At 46.6% G+C, this 24,000-nt stretch overlaps 1 protein-coding gene across 2 annotated transcripts in view; it reads right to left on the bottom strand.

Annotated features, from left to right (window-relative positions):
- LOC123750571 (leukocyte elastase inhibitor-like) overlaps nucleotides 1–24,000 on the bottom strand; it is a 365,203-nt gene that overhangs the window by 27,632 nt on the left and 313,571 nt on the right. The window contains exon 1 of one of the 2 annotated variants that reach the window (XM_069323891.1): nucleotides 4,686–4,998. The exons of the other annotated variant lie outside the window; for it this stretch is intronic. The gene's annotated coding sequence lies outside the window, so the exon portion shown is untranslated. Of the gene's footprint in view, nucleotides 1–4,685; nucleotides 4,999–24,000 lie in introns of those variants that run through there. 2 annotated transcript variants of the gene reach the window in all.

Here is a 24,000-nt window from a genome sequence, read left to right as displayed (position 1 = left end):
AATGGTCGAACAAATCGCTGTTAGAGTTTAACCCAAGCAAATGTAATGTAATGAAGATAGGGGTAGGAAACAGGAGACCAGATACAAGGTATCATTTGGGAGATGAAATACTTCAAGAGTCAGAGAGAGAGAGAGAAAGATCTGCGGGTTGATATCACGCCAGACCTGTCCCCTGAAGCCATATCAAGAGGATAACATCTGCAGCATATGCCAGGTTGGCTAACATAAGAACGGCCTTTAGAAACTTGTGCAAGGAATCTTTCAGAACATTATATACCACATATGTCAGACCAATCCTGGAGTATGCGGCTCCAGCATGGAGTCCATATCTAGTCAAGCATAAGACTAAGCTGGAAAAGGTTCAAAAGTTTGCCACCAGACAAGTACCCGAACTGAGGGAGTATGAGCTACGAGGAGAGACTACGGGAATTAAACCTCACGTCACTGGGAGACAGAAGAGTTAGGGGGGACATGATCATCACATACAAGATTCTCAATGGAATTGATGGGTAGATAAAGAAAGACTATTTAACACAAGAGGCACACGCATTAGGGGACACAGGTGGAAATTGAGTGCCCAAATGAGCCAAAGAGACATTAGAAAGAATTGTTTCAGTGTCGGAGTAGTTGACAAATGGATTGCATTAGGAAGTGATATGGTGGAAGCTCCATATAAACAGCTTCAAGTGTAGATATGATAGAGCTCCGTAGACTCAGGAACCTGTACATTAGTTGATTGACAGTTGAGACACGAGACAAAAGAGCCAGAGCTCAACCCCTGCAAGCACAACTAGGTACGTACCACACAGCCACCCACACACTCACCCATTACTCTCTCTCTCTCACACACACACACACACACACACACACACACCACACACACACACACACACACACACACACACACACACACAACCACACACACACACATATATATACACATACACACCATATATGGGTTTTCTCTTTGCCCTGATCTTGCCAATCTCTTTGAAACTGTTCTTCTTCTTCTTCCTTCTATTGATACTCGTCCCTCTCTCTGGCTTCGCTATGTTGATAACATTTTGCTTCATGGCCTCATGACCTTAGTCTTTTCCAGCCTTTTCTCTCCTCTCGTAACAATCTGGCTCCTTCCATCCATTTCAAAGTTGAATGGGAATCTAATTCCCTCCTTCCTTTTCTTGACGTGGCCTCCCCAGCCTGGCCTCCCCAGCCTGGCCTCCCCAGCCTGGCCTCCCAAGCTTGGCTTCCCCAGCCTGGCCTCCCCAGCCTGGCCTCCCCGTCCTCGCCTCCCAAGCTTGGCCTCCCCATCCTGTCCTCCCAAGCTTGGCCTCCCCAGCCTGTCCTCCCAAGCTTGGCCTCCCCAGCCTGTCCTCCCAAGCTTGGCCTCCCCAGCCTGTCCTCCCAAGCTTGGCCTCCCCAGCCTGTCCTCCCAAGCTTGGCCTCCCCAGCCTGTCCTCCCAAGCTTGGCCTCCCCAGCCTGTCCTCCAAGCTTGGCCTCCCCAGCCTGTCCTTCCAAGCTTGGCCTCCCCAGCATGTCCTCCCAAGCTTGGCCTCCCCAGCCTGGCCTCCCCAGCCTCGCCTCCCAAGCTTGGCCTCCCCAGCCTGTCCTCCCCAGCCTGTCCTCCCCAGCCTGTCCTCCCAAGCATGGCCTCCCCAGCCTCGCCTCCTCAGCCTGTCCTCCCCAACCTGGCCTCACCAGCCTGGCCTCCCAAGCCTGGCCTCCCAAGACATTCCTCCCCAGCCTGGCCTCCCCACCATGACATCCCAAGCCTGGCCTCCCCAGCCTGGCCTCCCTAGCCTGTCCTCCCCAGCCTAGCATCCACAGCCTGGCGTCCCCAGCCAGGCCTCCCCAGCCTGTCCTCACCAGCCTGACCACCCCAGCCTGTTCACCCCAGCCTGGCCTCCACAGCCTGGCGTCACCAGCCTGGCCTCCACAGCCTGGCGTCCCCAGCCTGGCCTCCACAGCCTGGCCTCCACAGCCTGGCGTCCCAGCCTGGCCTCCACAGCCTGGCCTCCACAGCCTGGCCTCCACAGCCTGGCGTCCCCAGCCTGGCCTCCACAGCCTGGCCTCCACAGCCTGGCCTCCACAGCCTGGCCTCCACAGCCTGGCCTCCACAGCCTGGCCTCCACAGCCTGGCGTTCCCAGCCTGGCCTCCACAGCCTGGCGTCCCCAGCCTGGCCTCCACAGCCTGGCGTCCCCAGCTTGGCCTCCACAGCCTGGCCTCCACAGCCTGGCCTCCACAGCCTGGCCTCCACAGCCTGGCGTCCCCAGCCTGGCCTCCACAGCCCGGCGTCCCCAGCCTGGCCTCCACAGCCTGGCGTCCCCAGCCTGTTCACCCCAGCCTGGCCTCCACAGCCTGGCCTCCACAGCCTGGCGTCCCCAGCCTGTTCACCCCAGCCTGGCCTCCACAGCCTGGCCTCCACAGCCTGGCGTCCCCAGCCTGTTCACCCCAGCCTGGCCTCCACAGCCTGGCCTCCACAGCCTGGCCTCCACAGCCTGGCTTCCACAGCCTGGCATCCACAGCCTGGCCTCCACAGCCTGGCCTCCACAGCCTGGCCTCCACAGCCTGGCGTCCCCAGCCTGGCCTCCACAGCCTGGCGTCCCCAGCCTGGCGTCCACAGCCTGGCGTCCACAGCCTGGCGTCCACAGCCTGGCATCCACAGCCTGGCCTCCACAGCCTGGCCTCCACAGCCTGGCGTCCCCAGCCTGGCCTCCACAGCCTGGCGTCCCCAGCCTGGCCTCCACAGCCTGGCGTCCCCAGGCTGTTCACCCCAGCCTGGCCTCCACAGCCTGGCATCCACAGCCTGGCCTCCACAGCCTGGCCTCCACAGCCTGGCCTCCACAGCCTGGCCTCCACAGCCTGGCCTCCACAGCCTGGCCTCCACAGCCTGGAGTCCCCAGCCTGGCGTCCCCAGCCTGTTCACCCCAGCCTGGCCTCCACAGCCTGGCCTCCACAGCCTGGCCTCCACAGCCTGGCATCCACAGCCTGGCCTCCACAGCCTGGCCTCCACAGCCTGGCCTCCCAGCCTGGCGTCCCCAGCCTGGCCTCACCAGCCTGGCCTCCACAGCCTGGCCTCCACAGCCTGGCCTCCACAGCCTGGCGTCCCCAGCCTGGCCTCCACAGCCTGGCCTCCACAGCCTAGCATCCACAGCCTGGCCTCCACAGCCTGGCGTCCCCAGCCAGGCCTCCACAGCCTGGAGTCCCCAGCCTGGCGTCCCAGCCTGTTCACCCCAGCCTGGCCTCCACAGCCTGGCCTCCACAGCCTAGCATCCACAGCCTGGCCTCCACAGCCTGGCGTCCCCAGCCTGGCCTCCACAGCCTGGAGTCCCCAGCCTGGCGTCCCCAGCCTGTTCACCCCAGCCTGGCCTCCACAGCCTGGCCTCCACAGCCTGGCCTCCACAGCCTGGCATCCACAGCCTGGCCTCCACAGCCTGGCCTCCACAGCCTGGCCTCCCAGCCTGGCGTCCCCAGCCTGGCCTCACCAGCCTGGCCTCCACAGCCTGGCCTCCACAGCCTGGCCTCCACAGCCTGGCGTCCCCAGCCTGGCCTCCACAGCCTGGCCTCCACAGCCTAGCATCCACAGCCTGGCCTCCACAGCCTGGCGTCCCCAGCCTGGCCTCCACAGCCTGGAGTCCCCAGCCTGGCGTCCCCAGCCTGTTCACCCCAGCCTGGCCTCCACAGCCTGGCCTCCACAGCCTGGCATCCACAGCCTGGCCTCCACAGCCTGGCGTCCACAGCCTGGCCTCCACAGCCTGGCCTCCACAGCCTGGCATCCACAGCCTGGCCTCAGCCTGGCCTCCACAGCCTGGCCTCCACAGCCTGGCCTCCACAGCCTGGCCTCCACAGCCTGGCCTCCACAGCCTGGCATCCACAGCCTGACCTCCACAGCCTGGCCTCCACAGCCTGCAGCGTTGATTATTTTTAAACACTATTTCCTGTTCAACTTAATACTTGGCGCTGCTCCCAATAATATGGTGGTGGTAGAATATGGTGGTGGTAGAATATTGTGGTGGTAGAATATGGTGGTGGTAGAATATGGTGGTGGTAGAATATGGTGGTGGTAGAATATGGTGGTGGCAGAATATGGTGGTGGTAGAATATGGTGGTGGTAGAATATGGTGGTGGTAGAATATTGTGGTGGTAGAATATTGTGGTGGTAGAATATGGTGGTGGTAGAATATGGTGGTGGCAGAATATTGTGGTGGCAGAATATGGTGGTGGTAGAATATTGTGGTGGTAGAATATTGTGGTGGTAGAATATGGTGGTGGTAGAATATGGTGGTGGCAGAATATGGTGGTGGTAGAATATGGTGGTGGCAGAATATGGTGGTGGTAGAATATGGTGGTGGTAGAATATGGTGGTGGTAGAATATTGTGGGTGTAGAATATTGTGGTGGTAGAATATTGTGGTGTAGAATATTGTGGTGGTAGAATATGGGGGGGTAGAATATGGTGGTGATAGAATATGGTGGTGGTAGAATATAGTGGTGGTTGAATTTGGTGGGTGGTTGAATATGGTGGTGGTAGTATATGGTGGTGGTAGAATATGGTGGGGTAGAAAATGGTGGTGGTGGAATATGGTGGGGTAGAATTTGGTGGTGGTAGAATATGGTGAGGGCGGGGGGTAGAATATGGCCAAATACTCTGGGCATTGATCGTGTACAAGCCATGTATAATTACCTCACAACTGTAGCGACGAGAGAACAAGTCAAGCAGACAACGGCAGCAGCAGAGACCGACAGCAGCAACAGCAGCAGACCGCAGCAGCAGCAGCAGACAACAGCAGCAGCAGACAACAGCAGCAGCAGCAGCAGACAACAACAGTAGCAGCAGCAGACAACAGCAGCAGCAGACAACAGCAGCAGTAGATAGCAGCAGAAGCAGCAGACAACAGCAGCAGCAGCAGCAGCAGACAACAGCAGCAGCAGACAACAGCAGCAGCAGACAACAGCAGCAGCAGCAGCAAACAACAGCTGACGATCGTGTGGCCAACAGTGTCGGAAAAAACTAGGCAGCAGTTCTTATATACATCTCCCACCCAGACTCCTCCCACCCTGTCTCCTCCCACCCTGTCTCCTCCCACCCTGTCTCCTCCCTCCCTGTCTCCTCCCACCCTGTCTCATCCCACCCTGTCTCATCCCACCCAGTCTCCTCCCACCCTGTCTCCTCCCACCCTGTCTCATCCCACCCTGTCTCCTCCCACCCTGTCTCATCCCACCCTGTCTCCTCCCACCCTGTCTCCTCCCACCCTGTCTCATCCCACCCTATCTCCTCCCACCTTGTCTCCTCCCACCCTGTCTCCTCCTACCGTGTCTCCCCCTGTCTCCTCCCACCCTGTCTCTTCCCTCCCTGTCTCCTCCCACCCTGTCTCTTCCCTCCCTGTCTCCTCCCACCCTGTCTCTTCCCTCCCTGTCTCCTCCCTCCCTGTCTCCTCCCACCCTGTCTACTCCCTCCCTGTCTCCTCCCTCCCTGTCTCCTCCCTCCCTGTCTCATCCCACCCTTTCTCCTCCCACCCTGTCTCCTTCCACCCTGTCTCCTCCCACCCTTTCTCCTCCCACCCTGTCTCTTCCCTCCCTGTCTCCTCCCACCCTGTCTCCTCCCTCCCTGTCTCCTCCCTCCCTGTCTCCTCCCTCCCTATCTCCTCCCCACCGCCGACCCTCCCCACCGCTGGCCCTCCCCACCGCCGACCCTCCACCACCGCCGGCCCTCCCCACCGCCGACCCTCCCCTACCGCCGACCCTCCCCACCGCCGACCCTCCACCACCGCCGGCCCTCCCCACCGCCGGCCCTTCACCACCGCCGACCCTCCCCACCGCCGACCCTCCCCACCCTCCCCCAGTATCTACCAGCAGGCGTCCACAAAGGTCAACAATACCACCTGTGTGGCGTGTAAGATAATATCTCGGAAAAATTTTCCTGTTTTGTTCATGGGAATCCCCTCAAATGTTGTCATGCTAGCACTTGTTTGTTGTTGTTGTTGTGGTTGATGTTTCCTTGTTGATGTTGTTGTTGTTGATGATGTTCCCTTGTTGTTGATGATGTGTTGTTATAGTGCTGTTATTGATGTACCCTTGTTGTTGTTGTTGATGTTGATGTTGTGATGCGAGAGTGAAGTCCTTCTTGTTGTTGTTGTTGTGTTGTCGTCGTTGTTACCCCGTCCTGGGCCAGGAGCACCCCTCCGTGCTCTGGGTGGGGGTGTTGGATAATCCTAGCAAGCAATTATTTGTTTTTATTCTTTGTGAACATTTATTTTCTATTTTTTCACTTCAATATTGATGATTATGATTCTAAGTGGACTGTATATTTGATTCAGCCTGCCAGAATTTACCTGCACATAGTTGGAGGGACGTTTACACCTTATACAACAATTGGGGGTCATATAATAAGCTATAAACATTTACCTTATTATAATATAAATTATACCACATGTGGTGGTAATTAACCTACAGTATGGTTAGTACTACTCAATCTTATAGTAAACATGGGTTAGTACAAATGTGAGATCTTAGCCATGATGTAGGTATGGCCTGATTAGGCAGTGTGATAGCTGTTAGAGTGTGGCTACATGTGGTCCAGTTGTAAAATGGGGGCTGGCACTCAGGTGGCGTCTGTGGAACAGCTAGGGTAAGCAAGAACATCACAAGTTATGTTGGCCAGCTCACCTCATTATCTTCAACTCACAAACTTACCTACCAAAGAATGGGATTAATAACGGTTCCATTAACATATAAAGTACAGGTTTGACATGAAATTATTTGTGTGTGTGTAGTACTGAGTAAAACACTACTCACTTTGTTGTGGGGCTTCGTCTGCAGCTTAACCAACTACCTATCCTATATTTAGTGATCACTACCAATAAAAGATGTAATGGGAGTCGGGAACTAAGCTCTTCTCTTTGTTATTGAGGGTTGGTCGGATCGTTGTGGATCCATTGACAAGTTGTGCTTGTCGTGAGGAGCCATCTTTGTTTTGTTTGTGTGTCTGAGCCAGAGCGTGACTGCCAGCCTCCTTCCCTGAGGTTGCGTTCCAATACTCTGTTGGTTCCTAGTCTGTCTTAAGGACAAGGTTCATGTAACAATAGCAAGGAAGTCTGTAGTGTATTTTTTTTGCTAATTGTAAACTTTTTATTAGGTTTAAACACTAGACTTTAGTTTAAAAGAATAAATGGAGTTTAATATACACGTGTTGTGAATATGGGTCTATTGTGATGACACTGAATCTCCCATTTCCCTTATATTCGGAAATGGCTAATTATAGTATGTTAACAGTGTGTAGGATTTCCAACAGAGGGATAAGACTTATCCCTCCCTGGGCCAGGAACACCACACAATGCTCCGGGAGGTGGTTAAGATTTACCTCGCCCTGGACCACAGCACCACACCATGCTCCGGGCAGGGGTTAAGACTTCCCCGGCCCTGGGACCATGTTACGAACCCTTCCGTAACCGGGTTCTTATACTCTCTACGATCATTCTCAAGGTCAGAGATCCCATTGTGGAAATGTAGTGTAATCTTTAAGGTAAGAAATTATATTGCACTTAAAATTAACCGTTCTTATTATCTCCCACCACAACTATATACAATTCACTACTAGTGATTATCCAGAGCATCGTTAGCCCTCACGCTAGCTAGCTGCGAAGATGACGGACACTATTTACATTCCTCTGACGAGGTCTTCAGCGCAACACTAGCCCCTAGCCCACTAGCTGCAGTTATAGCGATGTCTTCAAGCGTCCCACTAGCCCACTCGCTAGTACGCTCAAACAGTGAAGTCTTCCAGAGCTCTACTAGCCCTCTGGTTAGCACACCCAAACGGTGAAGTCATCAGAGCTCCACTAGCCTTCTGACTAGTAAACTAACAGTGAAGTCCACAGCGCTCCACTAGACTCTCTGGCTAGCACACCCTAACAGTGAAGTCCACAGCGCTCCACTAGCCATCTGGTTAGCACACACCCAACAGTGAAGTCCACAGCGCTCCACTAGCCTCTCTGGCTAGCACACCCCAACAGTGAAGTCCACAGCGCTCCACTAGCCTCTCTGGCTAGCACACCCCAACAGTGAAGTCCACAGCGCTCCACTAGCCCTCTCTGTCACCAGTAGCTCATCACCTACCAGAACAGCTGACTGATATTAAGGGAGGGAGGGTCAACCATTAATTCGGAACCTGGATCATAGATGGCGCACAGGTCCGTCACTGGCCGTGAGCACCACACCATGCTCCGGGCTGGGGTTAAGACTTTCCCTGCCTGGGGCCAGGAGCACCACCCATGCTCCGGGCGGGGGTTAAGACTTTCCCTGCCTGGGGCCAGGAGCACCACACCATGCTCCGGGCGGGGGTTAAGACTTTCCCTGCCTGGGGCCAGGAGCACCACACCATGCTCCGGGCGGGGGTTAAGACTTTCCCTGCCTGGGCCAGGAGCACCAACACCATGCTGCGGGCGGGGGTTTAAAGACTTTCCCTGCCTGGAGCCAGGAGAACCAGACCATGCTCGGGTGGGTGTTACGACTTACCCCGCTCTGAGGCAAGAGCCCCACACCATGCTCCGGGATTAGGTTATGTCTTACCCCATCCTGGCCAGGAGCACTACACATACTCCTGCCAGTAGGTTAAGGCTTACCCCGCCCTGGGGCCAGGGGCATCATAGCAAGCTCCAGGCAGTGGCTAAGACTTACTCTGCCCTTGGGTCAGAAACCACCACATCTTGCTTTGAGCGGGGATTAAGACCCATATATGGGGCCGTAGCACTACACCATGTTCAGGGTGGTGTTAATACTTACGAAGCTCTTGGGCCAGGGGCACCAAACCATTCTCTGGTAGGTGGTTAAGACTAACTTCGCCCCGGGCCACAGCACCACACTCATGCTCCGGCAAAGGTTAAGACTTATCCTACACTAGGGTCAGGAGCATCCCACCATGATCCGGGTGGGGGTTAAGACTATCCCCACATGCCTGATGTCATGCTACGAACCCTTCCGTAACCGGGAGCCAGATTCACGAAGCAGTTACGTACGTACTTACAAACGTTCTTTTTTAGCATCTTCATAGTGGCTATGTCAGTATTCAGGTAGGCATTTAAGTAAGAAAATCTTCGTAAGTAAACTTCGTCGCGCTAAGGACGATCTCGACCAATCGTAGCTTTACATTGACTGTATATAACTCAATTTTTCTTTACGACACAACACAGACAATCGATTTTATAATAAACAAAAAATTTAGCTGACGAGTCTCATCAAGAAGGAGTCTTTCGTGTTAGCTATATATGCTTTCTATGCTTGAAATTTGTACAAAATTCGTTGTATGGTTACGATTGGACAAGTGGTTACGATACCATGTACGCCAGATGCATAGTGCTCCTGGCTGTCTGGGTTCGAATCACTTTTGGGGTGTGGATTTTTCGGTTGCATATTGGCTTGGGGACCATTTAAGCTTGTTCACTTTTGTGTTGCTCACGTGGTCCCTCAAAGTAAGGTGATTCAATGAAATAACTATGCCCAAGCTTACCACCTAGTGCCGTTGGGGCGTTTATATATATATATATATATATATATATATATATATATATATATATATATATATATATATATATATATATATATATATATATATATATATATATATGTCGTACCTAGTAGCCAGAACGCACTTCTCCACCTACTATGCAAGGCCCGATTTGCCTAATAGGCCAAGTTTTCCTGAATTAATATATTTTCTCTTATTTTTTTCTTATGAAATGATAAAGCAACCCATTTCATTATGTATGAGGTCATTTTTTTTTATTGGAGTTAAAATTAACGAAGATATATGACCGAACCTAACCAACCCTACCTAACCTAACCTATCTTTATAGGTTAGGTTAGGTAGGTTAGGTAGTCGAAAAACAATTAATTCAAGAAAACTTGGCTTATTAGGCAAATCGGGCCTTGCATAGTAGGCTGAGAAGTGTGTTCTGGCTACTAGGTACAATATATATATATATATATATATATATATATATATATATATATATATATATATATATATATATATAATATATATATATATATATATATATATATATATATATATATATATATATATATATATATTATATATATATATATATATATATACCCTGAGACATCTTGGCCGCACCGTACCAAGACTCAACCATATTCACCGTGAATACACCAAGCAGACGTGGGAGTGGCCGGAAGTGCCTACGGTGTACCATCTATGTGAAAACTTATCAAAACAGGTGGGTTGGCAGTGTGGAGTCATGGAGGCTGTAGTGAGGGGCCAGGATGGACCCTGCAGGCCTCCCATAGTGAGGGGAGGTGGGGGGTGAGTGAGGGGTGTTGTGTGGTCAGGAGAGAGAGGTGGGGGTTACCCGTGTGCCAAATTGTGTTTTGTGTTTTTTTTTTTGAAAGTTTTGTTGAACAAGTTACGTTGTCAGCGATAATTGGCGCAACATATCTATCATATTGTGAGTACATCACACGTGCAGTGAGTCAGATTACAAGTGTGTGATTCATTCATTATTGTGCAGTGATATACGGGGAAATTATACCAGTGTTAGTGTCGCCCTGACCCCCGCCCCCACCCAGCGCCCAGGCCGGGAAGTACCTGCTCTCCCCCTCCTACCCACCCCACCACGTCGCCTCCCCACCCACGAGGCCACCTTGCCACCCGCCCATAGAAGCCGGGAAGCTCCCATGTGTGTCTACGCCACCCACCCACCCAATGTATACCCACATATTGTGTAGTGGGTGTATACCCACACTTTGTATAGAGGTGGTATATGTATTACCACTCATCTGAGTAGTAAGTGCCAAGGCCAGCTGATCATCCCCCCAGCCTCCAACCGCCGCCCACCCTCCTGTCTCCACCCTCCGTCCACCTTCCCGCCCAGCGCCCGCCCATGTCGCAGCTCTCAACAGATATCCAGGCTTCTCCAAGCCAAGATGAGCCATCAAGCAGGGGTAGACAAGGTAGATGTCAGACGTGTGACCGGGTATGCTATATCCAGTTGAGTGACGATAATGTGCGCCTTCATTACCACAACAGAGCCAGGTGTTTGGGTTCTGGGCGCCCTCCCAGGGAGAACACCAATCAACAGCCCACACCGCCCGTAAGGCAAAACACCTCCCAGACCTTCATTCCCACAGAAAATTTATTAGAAACTATCAAAGCAAAATCGGCCAGAACCTTGCAACACATCTCTAAAGCAGCCCGCCCCCATGCAGCAGCCAAATTATCTGCCCTCCTGAGAAAGGTCAACGACTCTCCTGGAACGACCCAAGCATGGCACAACCTCCTAATGTTTGGCAACATATGTCTAGCCACCCCTGCAAGGAGAGACAAAACCTTAGCTGCCTCAGTCATCAAAGCTATAAATGATTTTCCCAGGGAGGACAACCAGGTGCGCCTTCCCACTCGCGCGAGAAACACCCACGGCAGGAAGAGCAACAGTGGCATATCCGAGACATCAAAAATCAGAACATCAGTCACCAAGAAAATAGAAGAAGGAAACACTATTGGCGCAATACGAGTCATCACCAGTGAGGACTCAATTGCCGACAGAGATGCCGCAACAGCTCAAGCCCTAAGGGAGAAACACCCACCCAGGGCTCCGCGTGAGGACGACATTGTACAAGTGGGGGCTACCGGAGCAGAACCTCTCTGGGTGGCTGAATCTGTGGTCCATAAAGCAGCCATGTCCTTCCCTACAGGATCAGCAGGTGGGTTCACAGGAAAAACCCAACCACCTCAAGCAAATGCTCAACCCTGCACTGGGTGACATTGCAAAGAACCTCTTGGTGGAACTAACCAGATTCACCAACACATGTCTAGCTGGCAACATACCAGCGTCCATAAGACCTATCTTTTTTGGAGCATCTCTTTGTGCTCTAAAGAAAAAGGATGGAGGGATCAGGCCAATAGCTGTGGGCAATTCTCTCCGGCGTCTCGTCGCAAAGGCAGCTGCAAGAACAGTTAGTGATGCAGCGGCCAACATGCTGAAGCCAAAACAGCTCGGGTTTGGCATTCCACAAGGGTGTGAGGCGGCAGCCCATGCAGCTCGAGCCTTCATCGCCAACATCACAGACGAAAAGGCCCTTATCAAGCTAGATTTCAAAAATGCCTTCAATTTGGTGCGGAGGGATGCTGTACTCCGTGCGGTTCATAGTCATTTCCCTTCCCTCTACCCTTTTGTACATTCATGCTACAGCATGGATCTTAAGCTACTTTTTGGCGAACATGAAATTGACTCGCGAGAAGGCGTCCAACAGGGTGACCCCCTTGCTCCTCTCCTTTTCTGCTTAGTCATCAAACAAGTCACAGAGGTCCTGTCCAGCGAGCTTAACATCTGGTTCTTGGATGATGGTACCCTAGCTGGTTCCCAAGACTCCCTCCTGGAGGACATCAGAAAAATCCAGGAGCAAGGTGCAGTTTTAGGCCTCACCCTGAACCCTTCTAAATGTGAAATAATATGTTCCAACCAGGGCATCGTAGAGAGAATAGAGGGTCTTCTGCCAAATATCCATAAAACTAAACCTGAAGACAGCACACTCCTAGGAGCTCCCCTGGGGTTGAAAGCCATCGATGAGGTCCTTGATAAGAAAATCGCCGACATTAAGAGGATGGATGGGAGGATTGAGGATATTGATGCTCATGATGCACTCTACCTCATCACCAGATGTCTGTCCCTCCCCAGGTTAACCTACTTTCTGAGGTGTTCACCATCTTACAGTAGCCAAAATCTAAGTGAGTATGACCGGTTACTGAAATCAATGCTAGAAAAAGCCCTTAACCTCTCTCTCGATGACCTACAGTGGAAACAAGCCTCTCTTCCCGTAAGACTTGGGGGCCTCGGAGTTCGAACAGCAATGCAAATCGCTGTTCCAGCCTTCCTGTCCTCCTTATCAGCATCCGACGACCTTGTGAAGGAAATTCTACCTGCCCACTTACATCAGCTGGCAGGTGTACATGATCCCAATTTTACACGCTGTGACACAGAGTGGGCCTCTCGTGCAGGCCAATCACCTCAACCACAATCCCCAAAAGCCCACAAGCAATCCAGCTGGGATGGCCCCATTGTAGACCAAGTTGCTGCAGAGTGCCTGGGTGCTGCAACAACACAACACGACATTGCTCGCCTCACAGCAGTAGCAGCACCACATGCAGGGGATTTCCTGTTAGCAACCCCAATGTCGGCAACTGGCACGCGTCTCACACCACACGCTCTCCGAATTGCTGTGGCCCTCCGCCTTGCTGCCCCAATCCACACCAGATATAGGTGTATTTGCGGCGAGGTGATGGCTGACAGGTACGGCCACCATGGCCTACTCTGCCAAAGCACAGGGGGATGGCACTCGAGGCACAGTGAAGTTAACGACATCATCAAGAGGAGCCTCACCACAGCTGGATGCCCAGCTGAAAGAGAGCCCCGTTACCTAATGCCCCGTAACTCTGATGCTCTTATTGGTCGCCCGGATGGTATCACAGTGAACCCCTGGAAGAATGGCAAGCAGTTGGTATGAGACTACACGTGCGTATCAACCCTGGCTAACACCTACATTAACATCAGTGTTGCACAACCAGGTGGCGCTGACACCCACAGGGAAGCAGCCAAATCCCGTAAGTATAGAAAACTAGATCACCACTACAATTTTGTCCCCATTGCTTCTGAGACACTCGGCACCTGGGGTAAAAGTGCTACCAGTTTTTTGAAGGAACTGGGTTCTAGGCTCATTGAAACAACAAGGGACCCAAGAGCTGCAAGCTTTCTTTTCCATCGCCTCAGTGTGGCGATACAGAGGGGAAATGCGCACTGCATCCAGGGTTCCTGCCCGCCATGTGAGGATCTGGAGGAACTCGACAACCTATGATAACCATCTTTGTAACCCATATGTAACTCCTTTTTTGTAACAAAGTTCAAATAAAGTAAAAATATATGTATCCATACAAAAGAATGGGGGTGGTAGGAGAAGATAATATGTGGTTCAGTGAGAAACCACAAGGTCTCCTCTGAATACTTTTTATTTTCTTCTCCGAGGCTATGGGTCCCCACATTGGCACCAGAGGTGGTACCCTCACAAACTTATATACATATATATATATATATATATATATATATATATATATATATATATATATATATATATATATATATATATATATATATATATATATATATATATATAGTGACTCGAACCCATACTCCCAGAAGCAACGCAACTGGTATGTACAAGACGCCTTAATCCACTTGACCATCACGACCGGACAAAATGAGGTGATAGCCGAGGCTATTTGAACCACCCCACCGCCGGCACTCAAATAGTAATCTTGGGCATAGCATTTTACCAAATCACCTCATTCTTTGGGGCACACGTGAGGAACACAAATGCGAACAAGCCTGAATGGTCCCCAGGACAATATGCAACTGAAAACTCACACCCCAGAAGTGACTCGAACCCATACTCCCAGAGTTTTCAGTTGCATATTGTCCTGGGGACCATTCAGGCTTGTTCGCATTTGTGTTCCTCACGTGTGCCCCAAAGAATGAGGTGATTTGGTAAAATGCTATGCCCAAGATTACTATCCGAGTGCCGGCGGTGGGGTGGTTCAAATAGCCTCGGCTATCACCTCATTTTGTCCGGTTGTGATGGTCAAGTGGATTAAGGCGTCTTGTACATACCAGTTGCGTTGCTTCTGGGAGTATGGGTTCGAGTCACTTCTAGGGTGTGAGTTTTCAGTTGCATATTGTCCTGGGGACCATTCAGGCTTGTTCGCATTTGTGTTCCTCACGTGTGCCCCAAAGAATGAGGTGATTTGGTAAAATGCTATGCCCAAGATTACTATCCGAGTGCCGGCGGTGGGGTGGTTCAAATAGCCTCGGCTATCACCTCGTTTTGTCCGGTCGTGATGGTCAAGTGGATTAAGGCGTCTTGTACATACCAGTTGCGTTGCTTCTGGGAGTATGGGTTCGAGTCACTTCTGAGGTGTGAGTTTTCAGTTGCATATTGTCCTGGGGACCATTTCAAGTTCATGTCGACTAAGACTTTTTGCTTGATGGTACCCATGTAGAAGTTTGCAAACAGGACACCTAGGGGAGAACCCATGGCGACCCCATCTACTTGCTTATACATGTGCCCATCCGGGCTCAAGAAGGGTGCCTCTTTAGTACAACCACCAACAGTGAAAAGATACGTACGAAAGATCGAGAAAATTCGTGTTAGAATTATTAATCTTACTTTTTCGGTCATATTTAATAATATATATATATATATATATATATATATATATATATATATATATATATATATATATATATATATATATATATATATATATATATATATGTCGTACCTAGTAGCCAGAACGCACTTCTCAGCCTACTATGCAAGGCCCGATTTGCCTAATAAGCAAAGTTTTCCTGAATTATTATATTTTCTCAAATTTTTTTCTTATGGAATGATAAAGCTACCCATTTCATTTTGTATGAGGTCAATTTATTTTTATTGGAGTTAAAATTACCGTAGATATATGACTGAACCTAACCAACCCTTCCTAACCTATCTTTATAGGTTAGGTTAGGTTAGGTGGCCAAAAAAGTTAGGTTAGGTTAGGTTAGGTAGTCGAAAAAACATTAATTCATGAAAACTTGGCTTATTAGGCAAATCGGGCCTTGCATAGCAGGCTGAGAAGTGCGTTCTGGCTACTAGGTACGACACATATATATATACATATATATATATATATATATATATATATATATATATATATATATATATATATATATATATATATATATATATATATATATATATATATATATATATATATATATATATACATATATATGTCGTACCTAGTAGCCAGAACGCACTTCTCAGCCTACTATTCAAGGCCCTATTTGCCTAATAAGCCAAGTTTTCCCGAATTAATATATTTTCTCTATTTTTTTTCTTATGAAATGATAAAGCTACCCATTTCATTATGTATGAGGTCAATTTTTTTTATTGGAGTTAAAATTAACGTAGATATATGACCAAACCTAACCAACCTACCTAACCTAACCTAACCTATCTTTATAGGTTAGGTTAGGTTAGGTAGCCGAAAAAGTTAGGTTAGGTTAGGTTAGGTAGGTTAGGTAGTCGAAAAATAAATAATTCATGAAAACTTGGCTTATTAGGCAAATCGGGCCTTGCATAGTAGGCATAGAAGTGCGTTCTGGCTACTAGGTACGACATATATATATACATATATATATATATATATATATATATATATATATATATATATATATATATATATATATATATATATATATATATATATATATTAGTATATTTTGGTAGCAGTCTTTCCTGTAGACATATATTATTAAATATGACCGAAAAAGTAAGATTAATAATTCTAACACGAATTTTCTCAATCTTTCGTACATTACGCTTCACTGTTGGAGGTAAATCAAAAATCAATTCTCCAAAATTCATTTTTATTTCTAGTCTGACGCGACACGGGCGCGTTACGTAAAACTTATTACTTTTTCAAAGACTTTAGTTCACAAATACACAACTGAATAGAACTTACGTATCTCCGATTTTATATCTACATTTGAGTGAGGTGGAAGGGGTGATGTGGCATTAACACAAGACAGAACAAAGTGTGGTATTAATAGGGTATTAATTTCATCAACACAAGACAGAACAAGAGTATTAATAGGGTATTAATTTCATCAACACAAGACAGAACACGAAACAATGGATATTGAATAGAAGTGTTTGTAGAAAGCCTATTGGTCCATATTTCTTGATGCTTCTATATTGGAGCGGAGTCTTGAGGTGGGTAGAATATAGTTGTGCAATAATTGGCTGTTGATTGCTGGTGTTGACTTCTTGATGTGTAGTGCCTCGCAAACGTCAAGCCGCCTGCTATCCCTGTATCTATCGATGATTTCTGTGTTGTTTACTAGGATTTCTCTGGCGATGGTTTGGTTGTGGGAAGAGATTCTCTTCTTCCACAAGAGATTCTCTTCCCACAACCAAACCATCGCCAGAGAAATCCTAGTAAACATCACAGAAATCATCGATAGATACAGCGATAGCAGGCGGCTTGACGTGTGCGAGGCACTACACATCAAGAAGTCAACACTAGCAATCAACAGCCAATTATTGCACAACTATATTCTACCCACCTCAAGACTCCGCTCCAATATAGAAGCATCAAGAAATATGGACCAATAGGCTTTCTACAAACACTTCTATTCAATATCCATTGTTTCGTGTTCTGTCTTGTGTTGATGAAATTAATACCCTATTAATACTCTTGTTCTGTCTTGTGTTGATGAAATTAATACCCTATTAATACCACACTTTGTTCTGTCTTGTGTTAATGCCACATCACCCCTTCCACCTCACTCAAATGTAGATATAAAATCGGAGATACGTAAGTTCTATTCAGTTGTGTATTTGTGAACTAAAGTCTTTGAAAATGTAATAAGTTTTACGAAACGCGCCCGTGTCGCGTCAGACTAGAAATAAAAATGAATTTTGGAGAATTGATTTTTGATTTACCTCCAACAGTGAAGCGTAATGTACGAAAGATTGAGAAAATTCGTGTTAGAATTATTAATCTTACTTTTTCGGTCATATTTAATAATATATATATATATATATATATATATATATATATATATATATATATATATATATATATATATATATATATATATATATATATATATATATATATATATATATATATATATATATGTCGTACCTAGTAGCCAGAACTCACTTCTCAGCCTACTATTCAAGGCCCGATTTGCCTAATAAGCCAAGTTTTCCTGAATTAATATATTTACTATAATTTTTTTCTTATGAAATGATAAAGCAACCCTTTTCTCTATGTATGAGGTCAATTTTTTTTTATTGGAGTTAAAATTAACGTAGATATATGACCGAACCTAACCAACCCTACCTAACCTAACCTAACCTATATTTATAGGTAAGGTTAGGTTAAGTAGCCAAAAAAAGCTAGGTTAGGTTAGGTTAGGTAGGTTAGGTAGACGAAAAAACATTAATTCATGAAAACTTGGCTTATTAGGCAAATCGGGCCTTGAATAGTAGGCTGAGAAGTGCGTTCTGGCTATTAGGTACGACATATATATATATATATATATATATATATATATATATATATATATATATATATATATATATATGTCGTACCTAGTAGCCAGAACTCACTTTTCAGCCTACAATGCAAGGCCCGATTTGCCTAATAAGCCAAGTTTTCCTGAATTAATATATTTTCTCTAATTTTTTTCTTATGAAATGATAAAGCAACCCATTTCATTATGTAAGAGGTCAATTTTTTTTATTGGAGTTAAAATTAACGTAGATATATGACTGAACCTAACCAACCCTACCTAACCTAACCTAACCTATCTTTATAGGTTAGGTTAGGTTAGGTAGCCGAAAAAGTTCGGTTAGGTTAGGTTAGGTAGGTTAGGTAGTCGAAAAGCAATTAATTCATGAAAACTTGGCTTATTAGGCAAATCGGGCCTTGCATAGTAGGCTCAGAAGTGAGTTCTGGCTACTAGGTACGACATATATATATATATATATATATATATAATATATTATATATATATATATATATAATATATATATATATATATTATTACTGAATTAATTGTTTTTCGACTACCTAACCTAGCCTAACAGGAAGAGTGGCTTGTTTCCACTGGCATTCGTTGAGGGAGAGGTTAACAACTTTTCCAGCATGGTCTTCAGTAAGAGGTCATACTCTTCAAGCTTTCGGCTGTCGTAAGATGGGGCGCACCTCAGAAAGTATATAAACTTTCATATATACTTAAATTATATATATATATATATATATATATATATATAATATATATATATATATATATATATATATATATATATTATATATATATATATATATTGAGATGTCTAATGTCCAACATAACAGGCCAATTACACTGGATATATAATATATATATATATATATATATATATATATATATATATATATATATATATATATATATATATATATATATATATATATATATATATATATATATATATATGACTGAAAAGTCACACCCCAGAAGTGACTCGAACCCATACTCCCAGGAGCAACGCAACTAGTAACTACAGGGCGCCTTAATAGGGCGTTAAGGCGCCCTGTAGTTACTAGTTGCGTTGCTCCTGGGAGTATGGGTTCGATTCACTTCTGGGGTGTGAGTTTTCAGTCGCATATAGTCCTGGGGGCCATTCAGGCTTGTTCGCATATATATACATATATATATATATATATATATATATATATATATATATATATATATATATATTGTATATATATATATATATATATATATATATATATGTGTGTGTGTGTGTGTGTGTGTAAACTGAAAACTCCACACCCAAGGAGTGACTCGAACCCAGACAGCCAGGAGCACTATGCAACTGGCGTACATGGTACCTTAGCCACTTGACCAACTGTGACCGTACAAAAGACGTTGGTAGCCTAGGCTATATCTGTTAGACTCAAATTGAATGTCCATTGAGACATAATCAATCACAGGCAAGTAGGCCTCTGACGTCATGCCAGACAGACAGTCACCAGCAGCTCAGTTCTCCCGACAGACCCAGAGTAGGTGGACCTCGGCTGGCCAGTTATACATCTTGTTGCCTCATTCAATAAATATACAGAAGTGCCTACTGTGTCTACATTCAATCCAGCAAGGCGACGAATACTGGTAGCAGCAGTGGGATCCAGAATTTTTTTTTCTCTGGAAACGAAAATTCAAGTACCCAACATGGCCTTGTGTTCCAGCCAGCCACCGCCACCGCCATCAGCCGCCATCCTGCCACCCACGTATCAAATATTGTGCCAGACCGGGGTCCTGCCATCAACCACTACTCCAGGCCACCGTCTCAGAAGTAAGGGTCAATATTTTCCTGGAGAACGCTAATTCATCAGTGAGGAGGAAGGATGCTTCCTGCGCCAGCCATTTTTGAATCGCGCGCCACGTGGGAACCTGCACCCACCACCACCACCACCCAAGCTGATACCATCAAAGCTTTTTGAGTGTTCTACCTACTGAAATCGTCGTCAGTCATCGTCGCAAGTATCAACTGATAATTGTGTGTGGTGTACTGTTATTCAAGAGGAATTGCTGGAAAAAAGACTTCTACCGTCTGACTAGCGTCGCCCCCCCCCCCCCAAGCTCACACACCTCGCCACGCTGCCACATCGACACATTGCCTCCTCTCACAATCGCCACAGCCTCCTGCTACACCACTCTGCTGTGAACTCCGGCCTCGAACATCGTGTTTCCTTCGCCATCATCGTCATCTCAGGATTAATCTTCGCGCTTCCAACATCAATTCCTAGTGTGGGGTCTCACGAGCTTCGCGCCACTGCCGCCAGCAGTGCTGCCATTGCACCAGTTTGTAAACAAGCCCTCGCATGTGCCTCTTCAAACGCCCTTGTCGCCGTTTTTCGTTTGGCCACTGTTATATTGCAAATCCTGCAGCCCTGAGTTAAGTAATTATGAGCTAAGATATCATGTGCTATGGTTTAATGAGATTTAACGTAAATATATCCACAATATTTATGAATTAACCTTTCAGTGACTTGTTAAATATTGGAGCTGGTTCAGTACTCCACTCCCAAAGTTTCCCTGAGTGATTTCAACATTCCTGCTTCTCTCAGTAATTTCATTAAATATTAATTGTGCTACTAGAGTGTTATTGGTAAATTCAAATTCCAGTGAAGTAAGAAATCCTTGTTTTAGTAGCAGTTAAGGATTTGTACAATATAATTTTTTTTTAATTCCTCCAAGCCTAAAATTGAAATTTATTCCTTCAACATTTCATATTATAATTTTTACCATAGCAGTTATATACATTCATGTGTCCAGTTTATATGCTACATCCATATTTCTTGCATTGCCACTTGTTGTGTTGAATCATTTTTAATGAAATTTTGCAATTGCACTTTCCAGTTTTTATTCTAAATTGCTGTGCTTAGCCTGGGTTTAATTAATTTACATGCTTCTAATCCCAGCCATATTCATACCAGATTGCTAATTTAATTCACAATTTTGCTTGTTCTTAATTATTTGTTGCCTAGCCCAATTTAATAATTTTATTTCTGCCATTTTTTTTTACTTTAGCCAAGTTGATATTTTTTTGAGTGTTTATTTTTGTGTATACCATTTCTGATGCCTGGTGCACTTAATTATAATCTGCGTTCAAACATTACTTCCACGGCTGTGACAATGCCTACCACTGTTGAAACCCCTTCAGACTCAACGGGAACAGTTGCTCATCCCAATGGCCAGATGGCCAGCTCAGGAAATGGCTATTCCTCTTTTTGCTGGTGAATCCCGCTTATTAGAGTCATGGTTTAGTAAGGTTGAAGTGAAAACAGTTGCACGTTTTTCTAAGCCTACTGATGCCGAATACTTGGCAATTGCACGGTCAGCTGTGGACACAACCAAAGGTGATGCACGTTTTGTTGTTGATGAGAAAGCCATTGTTAGCCTCCAGTCTTGGTCTGAATTTAAGGGTTTCTTTCGCCGGCGCTTTGTTAACAAAGGAGACCTAGACCCATATAGGTTAGTCAAGAAAATTGCCAATGCCACCATGCAGCCTGGTGAATCGTTTAATGCGTTTACTAGCCGTCTCGATCAGTATCTGTATGCCTTAGTGTCTGCTATGAATAGTTCGTCTTGCTTAGATAAAGACAATAATCTGTCCCTTGAGGCTATGGCCAAGATGATAGCATTTTATTGCATTTTGCCCAGGGGCGTACTAAACCGATCATTGAGCAACAAAATTTTGGTGTTAACCATGAAATTGGTGAAGTGTTTGAGGCTATTAACAATGCTGCCGATAAACTAGCTCCCGAAGTGCTCAACTGTTGCCACCCTCTGATACTGTAAATGTAGTAACAAGCTCTCAGCATCTCCCACAAACTCTCAAAACTCTTGGTCGCAGAACCGTACCCATGCTCGTAGCCCCCAGTCAAATTTGCCGCCTCATAAATTGCCGAAACGCCATAGTCCACAACCACCCACTCCCTCATGTTGGCATTGTGGTAAGCGTAACCACCTCGCAAGGGATTGTTGGTCTGCCCCTAGATCATCACCCCCTAGACAATTCTCTCGGTCCCCTCGTCAATCTAATCATTCTAGGCTCCCATACTGCAAGTACCATAAACAAGTTGGTCACCACACTGCGGATTGTAGAGCTAGGCAAAGGACATCCCCACCTCGTAACTCCCACGGTCAGTCTTGGCGAGGCGCACAGCGTCCAAGACGTTATCAGAACTCACGTAATTACAACTCCCAGCCCAGCTATAATGCAACTTCGAATTATAATACTCGGCCACAGAATGCTGGAGTTCAGAATGTTCACCCCATGTCGTCGGGAAACCCCCAAGGCCATCCGCTAACCAATCCTAGTGCCCTCCCTGTGCATTCAGTAGCTACCCAAAATAGATTTGGACACTTGACAGAAGAGGACACTGACTCTAGACCAGTTGTAGATGTTGATGGAACCACAGTGAATTTGACACAGATGAGACGCAGATATCCCAGATAACATAAGTCACAAGTAGTAACTTGTCCAGTCTCAAGTGATGGTCCCCTTGTCTCAGCCATTGTACATGGTAGAGTTTTAAAAGTTTTTCTTGACTCAGGTGCAAAAGTTAATATTGTCAAGCCCTCAGCTCTTAGAGACATTAAAAGTAGGCACCCTACTACAGTAAGGAAGTGCCCCATACCTTTTTTAAGTGGTGTTTCAGGAAATAAAGTAAAAGTTCAGGGTGAAATTGACCTCCCACTCAAGTTAAATGATGTCACATTGTCTATAACATGTTTAGTTGTTGACGTTATTCATTTTCCTGGAGACATTCCCTTAGGTCTGTACACCATGATTGATGAAAATATTGCATTGTTTCCCCATCGTTGGAACATAAGTATCAAAGACCACGTCATACACTTGTGTAGCATGTATCGACAGGGCCATGAGTTCAACCTTCAATCAAACTACGTTAATTTTGTTGATACCCGCCTTGCTAGCGTAGGTTTGTCAGATCATTGTCGTGGTAGCATACCGAGAAAACAGGCACTCGAATGAAGCATCGTAGTTGTGCAGTTGTTAAGGAAAGTGAGTATCGGGACTTTCTGGAAGGGGACGCCCTGACGAATTCTCGTTGTCTCGCTCGCCTGGCAGCTTCCATCTCTGAAGTCAGTGGTTCCACGGCTACTGACACTGTGCTGTACCCTCATTCTCTCACCAGAATAAGAGTTAAGGTTCAGGGAGTGCCTGAGTTGTCGGATGTGATTGCGGAAAGTGAAACATGTAAAGTGAATGGTAGGTTTGATGAACCCTCCTGGCACACAGTGCAGGATGGTACTGTTACATTATTTATTGCAAACACTAGTAATGCCGACATCCAACTCCAGTCTGGTACCCATGTTGTAGAATTTGTTCATTACTCGTTACCAGTGCGAGTTGTGGATGATGTCTCCATGGATCATACTGTTTGTACTCTCACACCAGGAGAACAGTGATCTCAACCAGAGGTGCAAGCGCAACACCTCAGTCCTACTGATTTTCCTGACTCTGTGGCTCAGCTTTTGGAAATTTTGAACAGGAATAGAGCCGTTGTTGCTCTACCAGGAGAAAAATTAGGTCTCACTCCTCTTATTACACATAAAATTCCCCTTGAACAAGGAACTACGCCTATTTATGTACCAGTTTACCGTCTTCCCCATTCTCAGAGAGCAGAAGCCGATAGACTTGTAGAGGAAATGTTACAGAGTGATGTAATTGAATCGAGTAATTCGCCATGAATGCTCCATTGATTCTTGTACCAAAGCGAGATGGGACTTGGAGACCTGTAATCGATTATCGGAAGCTTAACAGAGTAACGATACCTGATTGTTTCCCACTTCCAGTTCTAA

This window comes from Procambarus clarkii, chromosome 13 (genome assembly GCF_040958095.1).
Source record: "Procambarus clarkii isolate CNS0578487 chromosome 13, FALCON_Pclarkii_2.0, whole genome shotgun sequence".
Lineage (NCBI taxonomy): Eukaryota > Metazoa > Arthropoda > Malacostraca > Decapoda > Cambaridae > Procambarus > Procambarus clarkii.
The sequence above is the reverse complement of the archived record's forward strand: the minus strand, read 5'-3'. Positions and strand labels throughout refer to the sequence as shown.